The sequence below is a fragment of the Notamacropus eugenii genome, chromosome 1 (genome assembly GCF_028372415.1).
Source record: "Notamacropus eugenii isolate mMacEug1 chromosome 1, mMacEug1.pri_v2, whole genome shotgun sequence".
Lineage (NCBI taxonomy): Eukaryota > Metazoa > Chordata > Mammalia > Diprotodontia > Macropodidae > Notamacropus > Notamacropus eugenii.
In genome coordinates, this window is record NC_092872.1 from 238,058,019 (window position 1) to 238,064,389 (window position 6,371).

The window sequence follows — 6,371 nt, forward strand, 5'->3', positions numbered from 1 at the left end:
GTTAGGAGGATAAAAAAGAGACATTTGTAAAGATCTTTGTAAACATCAAAGGACCCTATCCATGTTACCGTTCTCCTGATGATTGTGTCAGGTTCTGGAGCCTGCAGAACCTCCTAAATGAGATCTGTAACGTCTCTGAAAAGTTGTTCCTAACCTTCCACACAGGGGAACTAAGGGGACTGAAGAATGCCTGTTTTCCAGATGATAATGCGCAGTTAAATGGACAAACCACCAGAACTTAGAGCCTGGACAGAGGTGCCAATCAACACTGCACTCATTCATTCAATCCCTGGCTCATTCACTCATTCCTTCATTTATTCCTTCACTGGCTCATTCGCTCATTCACTCATTCATTCACTCATTCCTTCGCTCATTCTTTCATTTGCTCATTTCTGGTTTGGACTTAGCATTTCAGTGGTATAAAGGACCACCAGTGAGGAGAGTCGGGGTGCAGATCTCCAGTTTTTCTAGAGCTTAAGGTTTTAGAGTTGTCTGGAGCACTGACTCAGGGGAGTAAGGGATTTGCTTAACTAAGGTCATTCAGTCAGTATTTGTCACCAAGGGGACTTGAGCTCAAGTATTCCCACAGATAAGTAAAAACTCCTCAATGGCAGGTATGGTTTCACTCTCCTACTTGTGTCTCCATTGCCTGGCACTGTGACTGACTAATAACAGATGCTTGATTGACAGATTGACTCCTAATTCTAGAGCTTGTCTTTTAATAATGATGATGATGATGATGATAATTAATTAATAATAGCACTGGGCTTGGAATCAAGAAGACTCATCTTCCTGAGTTCAAATCTAGCCTCAGATGGTTACTTTACTAGCTGTGTGACCCTGGGCAAGTCACTTAACTTCTTTGCCTTAATTTCTTCATCTGTAAAATGAACTGGAGAAGGAAATGGCAAACCACTCTAGTATCTTTGCCAAGAAGAGCCCAAATGGAGTCATGAAGAATCAGATATGACTGAAAACAACTGAATAATAAAAAACATTTGTATAGCACTACTATGAGTTGGGTACGGTACTAATACTTTGCAATTAATATCTCATATAAAATAATAGTTCAGGGTCCCACAGTGCTTTACAATCTACAAGATATTTTGAGGTAGGTAATACCAATATTATTGTCTCTATTTCCGAGAAAGGAAAATTGAGCAAACTTGAGAGGAGGGAATTGACTTGGTGGCGTCTGCTCTCAGGACTGTGACACAGTCCCAAGTCTTCTGAAACCACCATCATGCTTCTCCAAGTGGGTTAGCCAGCACATAATCATCTGAAATATTGTACTGTTATGGAAATGTTTGTTTTATTCCAAAAATTTAAGATAAAATAAAAAAAATGGTTAGTCTTACAGTGGTGACCTTGGTGGCTTTTTTTCTTCCCATTTTCTACTGAATAAAACTCACACTGACTGTGGAGGGTCAACTCCAAAAGCTCAGGATATGACTTTACTGAGTATGTCCAGATCACAGATTAACCAGAGGGGGCTTTGTGCTTCTTGGAAGAAAAGGACAGTATTCTTCTGGCTGCCTTCTCCTCAGCTGGCCTTTCTTAGGGTTCCAGGACTGAATGCTCCCACTGTGTTTCAAGATAGGATAGGGAAGATAGACCAGCTTCTCCCTGGCTCACCACTTCATTGGCCCTCCAAGGCTGAAGTACCTCCATCTTCAACAGTTCCACGTTGTAAGGGTCCTGGTGGTGGTGAAGTTGTTTTCCTTTCCATTAACTGAAGAGTTTTAGAAATCTCACCTCCTTTCCTTAGGATTGAAGCAGGTTTTCAAAAGAAGCACCAGGCCTCAAAAGGCATGAGAGTCAAGTCACTAGCTAGGGAGGTGAAAGGCCTGTGTTTTCTTCTAAAGTTTTTGGGTCTATCTGGTGAGAATGAAGCAGTTCATATCTTTGTGTCCTGAGTGTACCAGGTAACCTCCTTTCTTGAATTTGACACCCATCATGCAACAGCCAAAAAAAAAAAAAAAGAGCAAGAACACAGGCTTAGTCCTCAAATGGAACTGTTTGTCCAGGCCAATTGTATGACATTTTCAATGTAGTTACAGTTTTGCCCTCAAAATATATGCTTGACGATTTCTGAGAAAAATGATTCAGGGAAGAGAGTTGGAGACTACTCCAGGCCTACAGTGACCAAGGAGGGAGGAGAAAGACTTTTTATGGAAGGAAAAAAAATTCTCAGCATCGACCATCCACTTTAAATTTAATCATTTTAAGCTGTTTCTTTTCCTGCTTTCTTGGAACACAGCCCAGAGGGGGAGGAGCCTTTAGCATCTAACTTTTCCCTGAAAAAAGAATCTGTCAGTGTTCATTTTCTAGACAGATTCCAAATATGTTCTCACCACCTAGTGGCCTGCAAAAATCTCCTTCAATGAACTTTATTAGCCTACATGTACAGTTTAACTATTCTAGGAGGCTGGGAATACTGTCTTCTGGTTTATTGTTTAACTCAGGTATTCATCTCATTTGTCAAATGCAACTTGGTGTTAAGCAATTTCAGAAAAATGGGATTTTTGAAGGAATATCCCTGCCCCTTTGTTTCTTGGTGCCTGTTGTAACATGCAGGTTTTAAAGGTCTGTCCTTCCCTTGAGGGGGTTGGGGAAATTCAGGAGATCAGATACACTATAGGGGTTAAGTTGTTGAGGCTTGTGGCCCTTAATCCTGACTCCATGGCTAAACTGTATGATCCTCTACCGCTGACTATGGCAGAATTTGAAGATAATCTGTCAAGCATTTATTAAGTACCTACCATGTCCATCAATCATTTGTTAAATACCTACTGTGTGCCAGGCACTGTGCTGGTCACCGGGGCTATGGAGACAAAAATGAAAAAAAAAAAGTCCCTGCCCTAAAGGAACTTATATTCTATTGAAGGGAGACATGTTCATGTATAAATATGCATTGTTGTGCAGAGTTTTCAGTTGTGTCTGACTCTTTGTGACCCCATTGGGGTTTTCTTGGCAGAGATCCTGGAGTGGTTTGCTATTTTCTTCTCCAGATCATATTACAGATGAAGAAACTGAGGCAAACAGGGTTAAGTGACTTGCCCAGGGTCACATGGCTAGTAAGTGTGAAGCGTCTGAGGCCACATTTGAATTCAGATCCTCCTAACTCCAAGGCCTGTGCTCTGTCCACTACGCCACCTAGCTGCCCTTTCTGGGATATTCTTTTGGCATCTGTGTGGAGGATGGTTTGGGGAGACAAACTCCCCTCCAAGCAGTCAGACAGGTAGGAGAGCCAGGAAGACAGAGCCACAGTGTATCTAGCAAAAATCATTGCCTTCATCTTGTTATGGGGATCTCAGGTCACAGCAAAGAGATGAGAGAGAGTGGAACTGGGGATAGAAAGCCTGGAATTTGGCTAGTCCTGAAGGTTAGAAGCTTGCTTGGGTGGGAAAGAGTGTTCCCCTTTCCTTTCCTTTAATTTTTTGAATCTCTACCCTCAAATCCTCAGCTTCTTCAGACCCAGAACTCATTCTCTTCCCTATGGCCCTTTACTTCCCTAGCTCCACTATCAATGAGGACCTGGGTCTCCTTATTGCCCTACAGAATGGTGGTCTGGTTATGACCTGGGCCACGTGCCCTGATTTTTGGTGTTCCTGTTGCCTAAAGCTCTCCAAGGATCCAGGTTACCTAGCACCCAGACTGAGAGTTGGAAATATGGGCCCATTAGATGTTGGCAAAAAAGGGGTAAGGAGAACTTTAGCCCCAGGTGATGGGTGTGCACCGCATTTTTTTTTCCTATGGGGTAAGATTGGGAACGCATGAGAACTCCACTGGACTATTAGAAAGTTAAGGTCCAAGAACAGGGCTGACCCAGAGCACAGGATTCAGAGATGGAAGGGACCTCAATCAATCAGCAGGACTTTTGGGACCCCTTGGCAGTTTGGGAAAGCTTAGGGGCCACTTCGGAGAACCATGTTTGCTTTCATAATTGAAGGAAACAGTAAATTTCAGTTTGAGGTTAACTAACATTAAAGATATAATTTTTTTCCCTACCCAAGTTCATGAAGCCCTTGAAAATCTATCCACAGGCATCTGTGGACCCCAGATTAGGAAACCCTGGTTTTACAGAAGAGAAAACTGCAGCCAGGAGAGACAAAGGGAAGGGGTCCAGGACAGTCAAGTTAAGTAATAAATCATAAAATGGGAATTCAAGCCCATGTCTTTTCACTCCAAGGTCAGGGCCTTCTCCACTATAGGCTGCTTAATTCAATGGCATGTAGTATCAGGGTAAATTGTTAAATTGAAACAGATTATAATGCCCTAGAGAACAAAATTAGAGGAAAACCAGAGATTTGCTTTGGCTGTTTAATGGTAATGCTAATTACAGTCATTTCTGTGAACTACTTCCTATTTCCATTTGTGCCTAATTACCATGCAGTACGGTAAAAATCACACACACACATATATGTGTATGTGTGTGCGTATATGCATATACATAATTAAATGTGTCAGATTAACTTTGTTCTAAGTTTAATGTGGTTATGACAGCAAACTATAAAAGCTTAGCTTAGTAGGATCACTAGGACGGGTAGCACAGGACAGTTCAATGCTGGTCATCAGCATCTTCAGCCTGTCTCTGAATTCTTCCTCATCCTCAGATGTTTTCCAGTTCTCTTTCCAAATTTACTTAGTACAACATTTTGACCAACAGACTTATGAAAATGATGGTGATAATGGAGAATACAATGAGCTCCCCACCCCACACTTTTCTCAGGTTGTTTCAATAATTCCTTTGGATTATTTCGCACATAGATTGAATTTACTTCTGCGTCTTCCTAAACCCCCCGCATTGTAGTTTGAAGGCAAAGATGAATTCATTTTTGTCTTTGGATCTCCATAGTGCTTAGTGATATCAGCCTTGCATAGAGCAGGTACTTAATAGATGTTTGAAGGCCCAACTCAGATGGCCGCCCCCCCCCCCCGCCCCCATTTCCCTTTCCTTTAAATTTTAATATCTTTTGTTTGCTTCTTTTTCCTATATCCTTTTCTTACCGGTGATATGCTTCTTAGGGTACACACTGTACACGCTTCATCTTCAGTAAACCCTTTAAGGGCAGGTATTACATCATTTTTAACCTCTGTACCTAGCACACCACAGGTCCTTAATAAATGATTGAGTTGAAATGCAATTTCTTTCCTTCTCTAGGCTTCTTTCCTAGAGAGGAACTGGAGAGAATATTTGCATGCAAGTGTACTTTGTAAAAAGTCATATAAGCTTTAAGACATTGTTATTGCCTATCTTAAAAAAACCCAGCCATTGTCTAAGAAGCTGCTGGGCCTCTGGCCTGAGCCCTTCCCTCTCTGCTCAGAGGCCAGGCCTAGGACAGGAAGAGGCTACTCCTCAGCCCTGGGTCCTGAGGGAGCTGGAAATGTAGAGAAAGGGCAGAGGCTGGGTGGACACACACAAGTAAAGAGGAGGGATGGGGTCTCATCCCATCAGACATTGGATTTTGCTTGAACTGCTGGCTCACTGCCAGAATTCTTGTCCTGGTCTCTCATGACAGGAACTGGGCTGCCTGCCAGCTCTAAATGACCCATGAGCCAATTCCCTTCAAGGGGTCTGGCTATTCCTCTCCTTGGTGGGGGGTGGGTAGTAGGGGTGAAGAGGGTTCTGTAGAGTTGTTCCCCAACCCCATGGGCATCTTGGTCCTGTAATAGATTTCTTTTTAACTTTACTGGTCTTTTGAGTTGGCAGAAGATTCTTCCAGTGCCTCATTGCTGGTATGGGAGGTGATGCTAGGTTCTTGAAGGCTCTAACAGGTCCTAGCACACCAGAAAGGTCATGAGCTGTGCCACCAAGTCTGAGGACCAGGCAGAGAGGGACTCGAGAGGTTGCTTACTTGGTGGTTCATCGGTTTGGGTTACTAGTAAATACAGTCTACTAAGGTGTGAAGGGGGTGGAACATGGTAATGCTGATGACATGTCACATCTTCTGAAGTAAATCATATTGAGTTCCAGGGAAACAAGTGAGCCTTACTCTGTTTCTCCAGCCTGGAGAAGCATGGGAGCTCCAAAGGCTATCCCAGTCCACCCTCAGGCCAGGGCAAGCAAGGGAAACTAACCCTTCTTTTCCCTTCCCTTCTAAGGAAACCATTGTTAATTCTTACTTGGAAAAAGTAGTATAAGTCCTCTTTACAGCCTAAACCAAACTTGAAGAAATGCAATGTCTAGTCTAGATTCCATGGGAAAGTTGTGGAGGTGGGGTAGGTAGGTAGAAACCTTCATCATTCATCCTGACTCTTTTAGGCAGGTACACGTCATCTTGAGAAATGGTAGAGAAGGAATGGGGGTAGAGAAGAGACTTGATTCTCAGAAGGGGTAACTTTTCAGCTAAGATGGGGGCTCACTCCCT